Source organism: Tupaia chinensis, unplaced genomic scaffold (assembly GCF_000334495.1).
Source record: "Tupaia chinensis unplaced genomic scaffold, TupChi_1.0 Scaffold000044_1, whole genome shotgun sequence".
NCBI classification, from domain to species: Eukaryota; Metazoa; Chordata; class Mammalia; order Scandentia; family Tupaiidae; genus Tupaia; species Tupaia belangeri.
The window spans coordinates 3,531,373-3,547,291 of NW_006159500.1; the positions used below are offsets into that span (position 1 = coordinate 3,531,373).

The window sequence follows — 15,919 nt, forward strand, 5'->3', positions numbered from 1 at the left end:
AATAGAGATTTAACACAAAAGCATATTTTAAAAATTTAACTCAGTCAAGGTTACTTTTTTATGATGTTAGGGTGATACTGGCCCTGTAGATAATATACTCATAAAAACTTCCCTGCCAAATATATACACTCAAGTGAGATATAAAAAGAATCAATGAATTAAATTATTCTGTTGAAAGCAACTTTTTTATAATAAAATTCTTTAGAAGAGATGAGTTAACTTTATGCATTATGATATAATTTTTGACCTCCCTTGAACTGAGAATTTGAAGGACTCCAGAAGCCAGACAAAAAGCAATTTAGTTTCACTGAAAGCTTTATAAGTGTACCCTTTAAACCAGGCCTAGCCTCAATGCTCAAGGTGATTATTACCAAGTGACTCAAAAAGGTTCTTGGTCACTGACAGAAGTAAGATACTAAACACACTAGTTTATACTAGGCTTTCCATGTAAGAACCCACAAGTACACCAAGTCTCACCTTTCAACAAGCTTGACTATTCTAGAAGCTGTCTTAGAAGTTGTATATGAATTTATCTTTCATGGTGTAATGCTTCAGGACAATTCATTAATTTTATTTTAAATTGTATTCAACACTTTACTGATACAACTGGATATAGTTGGGTATTACTCTTGGGTCTCTTTTCACAGTTCATAAAATTCCTATGTAATTTGTGGCTATTGCAGTAGATGGCAGTGTTTTAAAACTTCCTCTATTTGCAAATCAGGATGCTTGGATGATTATCTGTAATCAGGTTATTTATATTACGTATAGATGAGTCTATACAAAACAGTCATGCTTTGATTCTTGGATTTATCACTTCCTGGGCAAATGCAAAAAGACTATGAAACTTGAATCAACAAACTGTGTACTTGAGAGTTGCCAAATGTTACTTAGAAAATACACAACATTCTCTTACCCCTGGCAATAAATTGTGCATCAGCAGAGACTAAGAGGGTCCTGATAATAATAAAGAAAAACCCAATACTAAAATGCAGAGTTATAGCTTACATACTAGATATTTAGTTACCTTAGGAGAGGTGAAGTTATTCTCTTAATTAAAAAATATTTCTGACAGTTTTTTTTGCATTGGAAATCTTTACAACATGATTTTAGCTGAGTATTATGTGACATCAATAATATGTTATATATTTTCACTTACTATTATAGACATATATGTCCATTGCTTTTGCCAATTACACCTAGAAGCAGATATTTAAATTTTGTTGTTATTGTGTCTTTTTACCATAAGGCTACAATGAAAATGAAATTTTCTCCATTGTCTGTAAATGGGTGAAGTTTCCTATACCTGGAGGAAAATGACTTCTGGAAGGCTTGTGGTAAACCAGCATAACTCCTGATTGACTAAGTATTTTGTGAAATTAATCCTTCTCCAACCTGGCTCTTTGTCTTCCTTCAACTCTGCCGACATGCAAATATCATATTACAACAACCAGTCATGAGTGGTGATTCTGGGAACTCTGCTTCATACACATCCAATATGTGTTTTTTCCATTTATAAGCAAACTCTATGTCATGTTCTTGGACCCATTTCCTGCTGCTTCCTTTGGAAGCTTTACTCCATTAATTGTCCATCCTATTTCTGTCTCAACTTTTTCTTTTTTCATTGTCTCCTTCCTCTCAGCCTAGAACCATGCTCAATCTTGCCTATCTTAAAATAATTAAAATTAAAAACCTTTTCCTTGATCCATAAACTCATTTTGGTTATTTCCTGTATGTGTCAGGTTGACTGCCCTAACAAAATACTGTACACTGCGTGGCACAAACAACTGAATGTTTGATTTTTTTATTGTGCTAGTGAGTACATAGGCTCACTAAAAGAGAGGGAAGAGAAAGCATCCCTCTCATCACGCTGCACCTCTTCTCCTGCATCTCTTCTCATTTTGGGGGTTTTGGTACACATGCACATGCACCCAGTGTGTTTCTGAAGCTGCCAGATCCAGGACTGAAATCACAGAGAAAGCAAAGTGGAATTTGACTGATTTAACCACCAGGCCACTGAGCTGGCACCAAGAAATTTTTTCTCACAGTTTTGGGGATTGGAAGTCCGAGATCAGGGTTCTTAGCATGGCTGGTTCCTGGGGAGGGTTCTCTTCCTGACTCATAGATGTTCACGTCTTTATGTGGATTTTCATGATGGAGAAAGCACAAGATCTCTCTTTCTCTTCTTATAAGTCCACTCAACCCATCACAAGGCTTCTGCTCACATGAACTAATCAAACACAAAATTATCTCCCAAAGGCTCCATCTCCAAATACCATCACATTGAATGTTCAGGCTTCAACATATGAATCTGAAGGGCACACAAATATTTAATTTATGACATTGCCTCCATTTTCCTTCTTCTGGACCTTTTAGATAATATTTTTTTTGAAAATAAAAGTTTTCCCTCCCAGTTCACCTTCCTTATCTCTCATTTTCCCACAACCTCCATAATTTGAATTCTGTCCTCAGAATGTGACCAAAATCACTAAGATAACCAATGACCTTACATGTACCAATTCAAAGGCTGCTTTTCAGATCTTATCTCACTTGGTTTCTCTTGAGTGACCAATGCTGTTGACTATTCTATTCCCCTTGCTTCCAAGAAATGACACTGCTTCCTGTCTCCTCCTTCTCAGTCACATTTAGATGACCTTTCTCAATAACCCCAATGTCATGGGTCTATCTTCAGGGATCTTTTCTTCTCAATCTATCTCATTTCCTTCAAATCATTCCCATGCCTCAGTTACTGCCTATGTGACACGGTGAATTTTCCTTGGACCCACACGATACAAAGGGATGTGATGCAACCTATGTCACTGTTTAAGTTACTAAAATAATTATTTTTTGCAGGTGGAATTGAAATTTGTCTCTTTAATGATTCTGTTTGTGTCATTTGTGGGTATAAAAACCAATTTTATTCTCTAATCTCTATCTAGCTAGCTAGATAGCTAGATAGATCCTATGATGAACTTTCCTAGTTTTCTCTTATCCACACTAAGTAGCATGTTACTGTTTATTGCTCTTCAGTTAGTATAGCCTCCAGGCTGCTCCAATCACCACAGAGTACCTTACTATGTTTTTCTTAAAATGTATGAGTAAAGAAATAAAATACAATATTTTAAATGTAGACCTCAGCCTAGAAGTCAAGGAACTATTATTTTATTATTTTGGAACTATTATTTCTTTCTTTCTCTTTTATTTATTTATTTATTTTTTTTGAAAATTTTTTGCTATAAGGCACATGCACTCACCAGAGAGACAGAGATGGAGAGGCAAAAAATGTGAAATCACTCCCCAAAGGGGATGACCACGCCACAATCCCTTCTCTATCATTCTCCCCTCAGGATTTTGGGCATGCAAACACATGCACCCAGCGTGAGTTTGAAGGCATCATATCTAGGACTTGAACCATGGTTGGCCATGTGGGAGTCCAGCGACATAACCATTATGCCATCTGCTGGTCATGGCACTATTCTTTTTAAAGTAGATTGATAGTTTATGGAATGTTTGAGGGCAGATTTACATTGCTTAATACTGGTTCACATTAAGTTTTTTTTTTAAATTTCTTCATGAAAAATAATCTATTTTAAGTCACACTCTTAAGGCACACTTTTTTTTTTTCTGAGAGGTTTTTGCTCTAGGGTGTGTGCACTCTCCAGAAAGACAGAGAGAGACAGAGAAATAGAAATCACCCCCCAGGGGGGATAGCCACGCTGCAATCCCTTCTCTCCTCTCCTCCCAGGATCTTGGGCACATACACACACATGCCTGGCATGAGTTTAAGCCACTGGGTCTGGGACTCAAACCGTAGTCAACTACAGGGAGTCCAGTGACATAGCCATTACGCTAACTGCTGGTCCCAAGGCACACTTTTTTTTAAGGCATACTATTTTTTTTTTACATGACACAAGAATTATCATTTATTTCCATTTAATTCACCCTGTAGATTTTATTCCAGTGTTCTAGCTCATGGAAATGTTGGATTATAATTGTGTAATTTATTATGTAATTTGTTTCTATTGAATAAGTCATCATTCCTAATTTTGAACTCCAAAATTTGGATAATCTTGCTGTCTGAGACTTTCTTCAAAACAGTGATATTGGTGAACAGCATGAAGACAAGGAAGGATTTCTAACAGGTTATCAAAGATGCTGCCCTAAAGGTAGTAAAGTGTGATTTACTCAAGATTTGCTCAGGAAGTTAGAGCTGACTTTCACGATGTCACTTATAAACACCAATTGTGGTTGTGTGAGCATTCATGTCTCACCAACAATGCTGTGGTGTCAACAACCCACTCACAAGGTTGTCATAAATGCCTCAAAATATTTATAAAAATCAAGGCATATCAAATAGCTTTTTCTGTGCTCCATCAAAGCATAAATCTTATCTATAAGGGAAAATATTACTTTGTTCTCACTGAACTCATTTCGTGGCGAATGAACACACTTTCCAGTAAATGCTTTGTTATATATCTAAAACATTTTACTTTGTCTTCATTTTAATTTTCAGATGAATTGTAATTTGTCTTTGTCTTTCCTTGCTTATTTGTGTATTTGTCCTAAACAGTTACACCAGACCACAGGTCAGAGAGAATTCTTTTGTTACAAATCGCTCCATCTTTCTGGGGTAATTTGCTGACATTCTGCAGCATAGCTCCTTACAGCAATGAGAAACTCCCCTTAACTGAAACAATAAGTCTTACACTGTGTCATAGGAGGCCCCCAAATATGAAATCTATGTTTTTATTGTCCTTTGCATATCAGATCCTTCCAAGATGATAGTGAGGTCTACAGTATAATTTTTGTTCAATATTTTAATCTCAGACACATGAACATGAGCATATTTCAGGAAACTCTGATTAGCTATATTATGGGTTTGTATCATACTGTTACAAACATTCCAAATACTTTTGATTGGAGTATAAATGTTTAGCCTCAAGATTCTTCCACATTCCAAAATATTGTGTCAAAATGACAAAATGACAGATTCTTTCCTCCCAGTTTTTATACCTTCTCAGGAACACCACAGTGCAAATACCAGGAGTGTCAAAAAAGTTTATGAGAAAGTGGAATTAAAGTAAAAATTTATTTCAGTGTGTAACGTTTTTAAAAACCATGTATAATTTTTTGGGAACCAGCAGTTAGCGTAATGGCCATGTCGCTGGATTCCCACGTAGTCGACCGCGGTTTGCATCCTGGACCCGGTGGCTTAGAACTCACGCCGGGCGCGTGTGCGTGTATGCCCAAGATCCCGAGAGGAGAATGGAGGAGAAGGGATTGCAGCGTGACCATCCCACCTGGGGGGTGATTTCTCGCTTTCTGTCTCTATGTCTCTCTCTGTCTGGCGAGCACACGCACTTTATAGCGAAAACCTCTCCAAAAAATAAATAAATAAATAAAAGAGAGAAAAAAAAATCCATGTACAATTTTTAAAATATATATCATATTTTCCATGAACTTTTGAAGACCACCCCAACTGCATACACATGGATATATGCCACCACCTTTCAGTTTCACCTCTTCTTGACTCTTTCCGTTCTATTTGTCAGCAGGGTCTGCCTCCATGGGGCACAACAACTTGAACTGCTCTTTTGGCCTTTTGTTTACCTGCCACCAGACTGCAGTTCTCTTAGAACTTCTCTTTTACTGTCTCCAGACCATCACTGATAGCCTCCCATCCTCACTATTGCTGGTCCACCTTCTATCTTCTCAAGTTTATATTTAACACCATCGGCCATACAAAATTTATATACACCAAAGTGTAAATACTCCAGATGTTTGATCTTGGCTTCTAGATGTGAAATTAAACACCTAGATTCCTGTGAAAAGAATTTTAGGCCACAGTCAGCACATAGAAGAAAGTTTTGCTTCTTGTGAGAGAGTTATCTTGATTCTAATTCAGATTATGCCTAAATCTGGATCTGAAAGTAAATCTCCTTTAGTCACTTATTTAACGTGCTTGAGATAAAACGAAGCTTGGTCAGAATGGGCAGTGAAGATTCTGAGCCAAGACAATTTTCAAGAGCAAAGTTTTGGAAAGAAAAATAAAAAGACTTCCTCTCCCCTAATTTTTTCACATGTAGCAATTGATTTAACCAGTGTAATTCTTGGATTGGCAGCTACTTAATCTATAGAAAAGTTCAATGCAAGGAATTATGAAAGATCTTTAGGATAGTGAGATCAGCAGTTATTAATCAACCTCTAGAACAACCAAGAGAAAATCAAACCCCTGACACCCTCTTTACAATTTTAGGGCTCTCTGTTCCTTAAGAACTCAGTTGAAAAAAAAAATTTTCCCAAAAACCTCATGGATTATAATGAGTTATTGAATAGCGTGTAAGGAGAACTTGACTGAAGTTGATTCTGTATGCCTAATGAAAGAACAAGTCTGACATGAGGTCAAGTGTAATTTCTATTAAAAAGAATTAAGTCTCGGGAGCAGCAGTTAGCATAATGGCTATGTCACTGGGCTCCCATGTAGTCGACCGCAGTTCGAGTCCCGGACCCTGTGGCTTAAACTCATGCCAGGCACGTGTGCATGCGTGCCCATGCATGCCCAAGATCCCAAGAATGGAGGAGAAGGGATTGCCACGTGGCCATCCCCCCGGGGGATGATTTCTCGCTTTCTGTCTCTCTGTCTCTCTCTCTCTCTCTGTCTGTCTGGCAAGTGCACGCGCCCTATAGCAAAAATCTCTTCAAAAAAAAAAAAAAAGAAAGAAAGAAAAAAAAAGAATTAAGTCTCATTTTTTTTTTTCTGGCCAAATTTGGGAATGTTTAATCCAGTACGTTTTAAAACTTCCATAAAGTTAATGTTGGTATTGTTTGTTTACATATCCGATGGAAGGTACAATTTACATAAAGTTTCATACTTACTCATTTTTGCAAAGACATGTACACAAAGATACAAATAACTGTGAAACTGTGAAACTGCAGACCTATACTTTCAGGTTTGTTCGATCATGGTAAGGGTCATCAGCATACCAGTTTCGCCTCTTCCAGAAAGATGTCATTTTATCTAAGAGCTTGCTCTGGGTTTTATTGCAGAACACAAATTCCCTCAAGCGTTTTCTTGTGTTTTCCTTTTTCCATAATTTTTTCTTATAACCAGCCTTTCTCCTTAGCCAAAGGCCAGAATGAAGCCAAAGAAACCTGTAGATGACAATTTTCACAGTCTTCCTCTTGCCTTTTCATGAACTGACGTATGTTACAGTTCTGACTGGGGGCAGCTTCAGGATATTCGGAAGCAAGGGTGCCACTCTGTTAAGGATCCTTGCCATATGACCACGTGTCAGGTCTGGAACAGCCGTGAGAAATCTAGGAGCAGAGGAAACAACTGATGTCTGAATGTGACTGAAATGTCTGGTGGACAGTGCAGAAGACAAACAGGCATTCTGGGCACAATTTCGATAGGCTTAAGAAGCAAAACTATTCAGGGGCCCTAAGATTCCTGAAGCTGCTCGCAAGGCGCCAGCGAATGTGGAGGCCGCCATCTTGCCACCCTCGCTACGGTGGCCGCATTGGCAAGTCTCATTTCTTATCAAAGGAAGATATTGGTCATTCTGAGAAGAAGCTATGTTGGATGATAGTTCTAACTAAAAGTTAAGGTTCTACTGTAGTACTCTAAATGATGAAAAACAATTGACGATTTCCAGTTTAAGACCAACCTTATTCAGAAAAGAGAAAGCCTAGGAAGTATGAAAGTAATCTTTCTTTTATAAAAATGAGTCCACATTAACACTGACTCAAGTCACACAAAAAACGCAGCTTTTCATCAAGAAAGTTCAAATTGGAACTTTCAGCAGGTTGAAGAGGTGGTGTATGAGTAGGACTGACTTTAGAGGAAGCAGAACAACTTCATTTCTCAGATGTGAAATCAAAGGAAAGGAAGCCACACAATGTATTCATATACACTTTCAGAGGCATAGCGAGGATTCATGGTTATTACCAGCAGTGAATGAGAAAGGCTAGCAACTTGAGTATACTACACTCTTATGAGACAGAAATAACCGGGAAGTTTATGCTCGTTTCGTTGACTTGTTTGTGGTAATGAAATAAACCTTAGATGCTAGAATTTCTGTGGGTCTCAGTTTTTTCCTCATCAAATGTATTTGCAATGTAGCCTTCTTTAGGATAGTAGGGAGGCACTGTATACATAGATATAGTTATCTCCATTTATTTATATTGACATATTTTCAAGGAAATTGAGACCAGTAAAAAAATATGAAGTCCATTAGGTCAATACCAAAGTTCAGTTTTCAGTGAAACTGGTATTCTGTCAGAAGGTAAGAAACCACCTCACAACCAAATATGAATGAAGGAATGACTTGCTGCCATATCTAATTCCACTTACATGAAGCAGATGGCCTTCTCAGTCCCTCAGAATTTGTCAGTCATGCTCTTCCTCTCCAACTAGGAGACATAGACCGAAACATATCTAACATCCATAGACTGAAAAGGTGGCCTTCTTAAATTGTTTCTGCTGCTATGGTTTTTGCACTGCCGCCTTCTTTTTGTATGTGACTTGTAGAAACCACTCGGATGTCAGTCTGAAGGAAGGGAGCATCTGTACCTCTAAGGGTAAACACATGTAATTAGAATCCCATGTATCTTAGCATTAGAAAACTCCATATCAGCAAAAGCAAGCGATCCAAAAAACAAAATATGGAGATTCTTTCATTCTTAACTGCATGAGAATTTCTGAGTAAATAGCCTCATGCTTGGCTTCTTCAATAGCATCAAGATCATGGGGTGGGAGAAGGGACAAGTATAGAGAAGGATAACAAGAGAATAAACAGAGAGGCATGACGTTAGTAGGACACAGGAATGGTTTATTACCTGTTGATGATAACATGTATAGTATTTTCAACTGGGCTGGTCTGAGAAGTATTTTATGTTGGGTAAATTATTTTTACAAGCAAAATGATGTATAGTAATTGAAAGTTCAAAAAATAATGAGAATAAAAAAATAATGATCTGAAAAAAATGATGAAAAGCTATTTGATGATGCTGATGTGGATAGTAATGTCTTTGTCTTGACTGATATTCCATAATAATCCAGGAGATTGCTGAAAGTGGGGCCAGCAGGTGGCATGGAGGTTAAGGAGCTGGATTCCATGTAGACTACCCCATGGTTCGAGTCCTAGACCTGGCAGCTTGAAAATCATGCTGGGGACATGTGTGCACATATTCAAAATCCTGAGTCTGGAGGAGAAGAGACTGTGGCATGACCATCCCTCTTAGGGGATGATGTCTCACTTTCTCTTTCTCTCTGGAGAGCACATGTGCCCTATATCAAAAGTGGAAAAAAAAAAAGAAGAAGAAGAAAATTGATGAACATTTTTACCGAAGGCAGACCGTAATGCAAGGAACAAGTACGACATTTTATACAATTCAAACTCTGCAAACAGCAGTCTTCCCTAGAGCATACCCTTGCCCTGTGGGGAAAGAAGAACTGATCACAAATGAACATTTTCTCAGGCTCCTATACTCAGGAGGTAGCAATAACAGAAGCAGTAGCAGCAGCACTAATATGAGATGTGGGCTTGTGTGCTGGTGCCTGTACACTGTATTACTTAAACTTACTGAAGAGTTCCATCTAAAGCTATGTGCAAGGTCTATTCATTTTAAAAAGTGGCATTATAGGAACATTTTATCTTCCAATAATCTGTGGTTTGATTATAAAATAATCTATGTTCTCAGTAAAAAACCTGCCTTTTCTTGGAGAAAAGTCAAATTTGCATTGGGAGAGTTAAAGTATGGAGTAGCATGGCAGATGATGAGCAGAATAGACGAGGCTAATCATCATTCCCAAAGGCATAGAAATCAACATTTCTACCTCTTGAAAGGATAAAAGGAAAAGGAGAAAAATATATATTCAGCAATGTCCTGGCATTTGCCATTAATTGTAACTTAACCCAGTTGCATATTGAAGAGCATTACAGTCCTTCCAGATTTATGTAACCTTATAACAGTATGATTTATTTACAAAGAGCTTCTTTGATGTGCTCTTTGAAATGGCCCAGTAAAGTCATATGTCTTCTACCCAAATAATATTTGATTTGAATGCCAAATTCAGTCCTTGGAAAGAAAGCAGAGTGAATACATTTACCTTAGACATGAGTTATGTGAAGATCCCATGTTAGGTTCTCTGACCCTTCTGGGCCCAGTAAGGCCTTCTAAATCTTTCTTCTTAGGTACCCTCACAGGCAGTGGTGATGGTCACTGTGATTTCTCACACTTACTAACATCAAGTCTTAATTATGACTCGGTTTCGCTCTGGAAGTTAACCTCTCCCTCTCTCACTGCATACAGATTTTATAGGTATACATCAAGCTGTCTCGCCATTCCCTTGTGAAGGGGTATGACGGTGACTTGATCAGGTCTTTAGAGATTCTCATATGAAGATTTGACTCTTGAACTAGGACTGAAACAAGGAACTGATTTTTTTTTTCCAGTAATGGCTTTTTAAAGAGACTATCCATTGTTCTTAAGATACTGAGGTCCCTAGGCTGCTCCAGACCCTCTCCTTACTGCATACTTGTTTATTTGAATTTGCAAGTCATCCCAGCTATGTTTTCTTTTTTTGCTCTCATTAAATTAGCTATTTTGTTTCTCCTGCCTCTCAACAGAACCCTAACTGCTTAGCTATGCCTCTCAGCATAAGAACTTCTGTCTCTGGATAGCTGTCCTCAAGGCCAATATTCATTTACTTCACTCTCCTCACAATCTGTAATTGTCACTTGGTGAGGGGCCCAAGGATGACTTAAGTGGAGCGTCTTCAGGAGGCTATAGTAAGGACAGGAAGAAAAGAGATAAACATGAGCTGCAGTAACAAATATCTAATATTTTAGATGTCGGTTCCCTTTTTCCCTAAATTTGGATTTTTTTATTCATCTGAACCCCTGGTATACCAAATTAATCCCTAACTCATCAGCAATTCAAATAAAGATGTTCCTCATCAACCATCAGCAATTTAAATACACACTTGGCATACTGCCAGAGAACTCTGCACATCCCCGCTGCTTTCAGAAATGGTTTCTGCTTACTTCTCTCCAGCAAATTATGCACCGGTCAGTTTAGGTGGGAGACTTCTCATCAGGAATGTCCTGGAAACCCTCTTGGTAAGAGCCCAGATATGTCCACTCAAAGCTTTCTTTTTCCCATATTTTCCCCCCTATACTTTCTTATCCTTTACATTCTTCCATTCTTAGTACCATATTCACTTTCTTATCTTCTGGACTTTTAATTTAGGGTATAGAGAGCTGGGATGAGGCATTTTATCCAGAGACATAATTAATATACATTAACTTCTAAGTTCATTTTTTCTTTTTCTTCTTCCTCATCAGACTCTTGGCCATCCTGTATGTTTCTGGTAGTAGAACACAGTAAAAACTTATTATATTGAAAATATTGAAAATAATCCTTGTATATTTGAAAGCACTGTTCTTCAAACTGTGGATAAAACAATTTGTGAGCTTTGAAATCAATTCAGTAAATTATGTCCAGGATTTAAAAAAAAAATAAAATTGTATACAATAATGTAGAATGAAAAATTAAAATATTAAAATCCCTTACACAGAGTAAGACTTTTTTAAACCAAAGTTTTACTTCAGTATGCATAATTCATAGTCTCTTCTCTTTGGATTAGGTCAAGACCCAGTGGAGTTGCCTGATTGACATGATCTCTTTTAATCTTTAACTCAAGGAGAGCACCAGTTCCTGCCACATTGTCTACTTAAATCTTTGGCCTTATTGGAAGATGCAGCAAGTCATCTATGTCATAGTATAATGTCATGGTATGAGCTGAGTCCTGTAAGTGCAGTAGTGGATATATCATGGGAAGAAAACACTTTTTCAAGATGATAACCTGTCTAGCAAAGCTATTGTTTTGTTGCCTTATGAGAAGCTAAATCTCACGATGTTACCATGTTCTTACTCTGCACTCTTTCTGTAACGTTTCTGATCTCTCAGGCGTACCACTTCGCCCCAAATCCAGGCTCCATGTAGTGAAGGTAAAGCGCCCAGAAGAGCAAAAGAATAAATTATTACTTTAAAACTATTGCTAGACTACATATATAAATGCTTCATGCAGTACCAAGCTCATAGTGTTCCCAAGGGTCTCTGAATGAGCGCTCTGCTTTGATGGCCTCCATACAATAGTAGACTTGAATAGTAATGTTAGGAAGTTCTCAACTTATTCTGACTCAACTCAAGATTCTACCATTCTAAGAACATCTGTACCACTTTCTCTCCAACTTTACCACTGAGAACACTCTATACTTCTGAGGGCCTCATACCCTTTCCCTATGCTTTTGAGATTTTCCCCACTTTGGCAGAAGTCTCATCTTCTACTCTTGGTGCACTTTCCTCTCCCTGTAAACATTGTCATAAGGCACTTTCCCTTTTGAAAGAGACTTAGTCTAAGCTAGGCCTTGATCTCAAAGGTCTCATTAGCCAATGGGATAAACTAATCTGTGCTGAATTGTCCTTTGTTTTCTTGCTTCATTATTCTCCTTAGCTATTCTTCACTTTCCTTTATCTAAACTTTACTCAACCCAGCCCCTCAGAATTCATCGGAAAGCTTTGCCTTCAGCCTCACTGAGGTCCCTTCCTTCCACATCAAAACACTGAAATAACCAAGGAATCTTGAGCTATGTCTACCCTTCTTTCTCCTGAAGGTCAAGTTCTCTACCTGGACTCACAGTCTCCTGACTTTGCTCTTCCTCATATCTTCACTCCTTTTCTCTCTAACCATTTATCTATTTTCAGATATATTAATAATGACTTTTCTAGAAAATTGTCTCTACAACCACCCTCTACTTCTCCATTCACCAAATGTCTTGACATTCTATATAATTTCATTCTTTACTATCTATTCCTCCTCAATTTAGAATGTAATCTATTGAAATATGGACACTGTATACTGAAAGGTCTCAAATACCTTTTTAATTTTGCTGATCTCAGTTCTCATTCTACTTGATCTTTTCATAGCATTTGATGTTGTTGCCCCTTCTTTCTGTCTTGAAACTTGCTTCTTCTCTATCTTGTTAATTGCCATTTATTCATTCAATGCATTTATTAAGCACCTACTCCGTATTATGCCCTTTTCCAGAAACCGGAACATACACATAGCAACAACAACAACAGTAACAAAATTCTCTGCTTTCATTAACTTATCTCCTACAGATGGAGGAAGTTTTCCTTTCTCTTCGCTTCTTGCTTTGCTCTCATCTGTTTCCTGCAAGTTCCCTGACAGCTCTTCAGACTTTTTTTCCTATAAACCCTCTCTAAATGTTGATGGTCTCCCAGGCTTCCTTCCAGAGACTTCCTCTCCTTATGCTTTATAAAATGTGAGCTTTTGCCACAAAACCAGGCTCTATCCTTGCTGAATATTGAATGTCCATGTCCTCCCTTGCCCCATTCAGAGGTTAAAATCTAATTGCCAGTTTGATGGTATTTGGCAGTGGGGTCTTCTGAAGGAAATTAGGCCACGAGGGTGGAGCTGTCATGGGGATTAGTGACCTAATAAGAGACAGGGGAGTGCTTGCTTCCTCTCCCTCTGCTCTCTGCCATGTGAGGCTACAATGAGAACACCACCATTAGCAAAGCAGAAAGCAAGGTGGGCCCACACCAGAAACCAGATCTGCTAGTGCCCTGATCTTAGACTTGTCAGCATCTTAATGTACAAGAAAAAAATGCTACTGAAGTCACCCATCTCTGGTATATTTATAACATCAGCTTTAAGTAATTAAGTCACTCCTGGAACTCATCTTCTCTTTGTCCCTCCAGATCCAATCTAAAATGTCATCTCTTCTGTGACATTCTTTTGATTCCTCATGGTGAAGTTAGTCATCCCCTCCTCTGAGCACCAGTATCACAGTGTGCACATCTTCCATTTTTTTTTTTTGAGAGGTTTTTTTTTTTTCAATATAGGGCGCGTGCGCTCGCCAGACAGACAGAGAGAGACATAGAGACAGAAAGCGAGAAATCACCCCCCAGGGGGGATGGTCACGCCGCAATCCCTTCTCCTCCATTCTCCTCCTGGGATCTTGGGCACGCACGCACACGCGCCCGGCGTGAGTTTTAAGCCACCGGGTCTGGGACGCGAACCGCGGTCGACTACGTGGGAGTCCATCGACATAGCCATTACGCTAACTGCTGGTTCCCACAGTGTGCACATCTTTATGGGAGCTTACTTCACCCTAGACTGTAGTTACGAATACATCTGCCTTTCTCTTAGCCTATAGGCCAGGAGAGTCAGCCAGGGAAGTAAAAATAGCAACAATTTCCCGAGATTTGATCCTATTTCTGGTATTTATTAGCCCTGTAGCCTTGAACTAAATTGTCATTCTGCCCCTCACAGAATGATTTGTCTGTCGAATAGTATTGACAATCTCATAGGCAAATTTTCTAGTACATAGGAAGCATGTAGTAAACTGAAAGACAGCTAGTAAGATTATTTGATAGTTTGGTAGTCCTTTCCAGACATAAAATTGTGTTTTCAGGGATTTTCTCTGGAACTTTTTGTTTTCTTTTTTTGTTTGTTTGTTTTCCTAGGTATAAAAAAGCAGAGAGTTTATTGAAGGAGATGGAGGGAAAAACAGAGCTCCCAACAAGGAGGGAAGGGGCCTGGAAAATGGTTGGCCAAAGAAGAACTGAGGTGAGGGGCTTTTATTTAGGTCAGGAAGGGCTTCTTCCAGACTTGTTCTAGGTGGGGCTTGTGCATACCTCATGGTGGGAAAGAGCACGTGCTGGAAAGGTCAGGAGATTCTGGAACTTGAAAGTGGGCTTTTTCATTATCTGTGGGTGACTGAGGGAGAGGTGGTTTGGGATAGCAGAGCATCTGATATCCCCACTACTCCCCACCCCAGGGTTTTGTTAGCACCCAAGGCTTATCTTAGTGAAACAGGCCTGACCTCTAGTGGAAGCAATCTGTCTTTAGCTCTGTTTAACTTGTCTATAAGAACAGGCCCACCCCTGAGCTAGGCACGTGTTGAGAACATACCCACTGATTGACAGATTTGTTACTTGAAAACTCTTAGCTTTATAAACACATACACACACACACACATTTTATGGTACATTGTAGTAGACTTTATTTCACAAAATATCTTATAATAAAAGGTGTCCCCAAAATATTGTTCATAAAGTTAACTATTACATTTTAATATTTATGTGAATCTTTTCACCTAAGTAGACTCAAAAGCATTTTACAAACAGATTTATTACCTATATGGTGTGTTCAAGTCAATTAAAGTAAAATTCAATTAAAACGCAACCACCTCCGAAGTAGGGCGCAGCAGATGTTTAACAGCTCACAGCGACACCTCACAGCAGTGTAACTTAAGCAGCACTTGATGAGCAAAAATGAAGAATTCCATTTTCTATTTAAGCTACAGGAACAACAGCGAGAAGCAGAATGTAATTATCCAAATTAGAAATTTTCTGTGACACTGAGGTCAGCATCTCTGCTATTCACAGAAGGGCCAAGGGATATTTATTGATCACATGCAGCCAAGAATACTGCTTTATGTCTCTGCTGATGGACAGCCCCCTCAGGCTCATAACCTCCAAACACTCCAGCCATGAAAGTGCAATGAAGCTAGGAATGCTCTTCAGAACTTCAAAAAGACAGTCCTTCACTCCTCAGTCTCCTGTCCTTGGGCTCAAAAGAGGGCTTGGCCACAAGACTGTCTACCAAGTGACACAAGTAGAATGCAATATGAAGGATGCAGCTCTATCTTTTGCCTAGTACAATAGGAATTTTACTGATATTTAACTTCATCCTGAGTCTGGTTGGAATGGAAAACACTGATCACTTCGTTCTGTTATTTTCATGTTCATTGCTACAAAAAGATAAGAGATGCTGAGGGAGGCCATGGCTTTTCTTTAGGTGTATAGAAGTGATTTAAAAAGA

The 15,919-nt window shown here is 38.6% G+C and overlaps 1 pseudogene; it reads right to left on the reverse strand.

The window, feature by feature from the left end:
* Positions 1-6,938: 6,938 nt before the first annotated feature.
* LOC102502429 (39S ribosomal protein L35, mitochondrial pseudogene) lies at positions 6,939-7,493 on the reverse strand (annotated as a pseudogene).
* Positions 7,494-15,919: the final 8,426 nt, after the last annotated feature.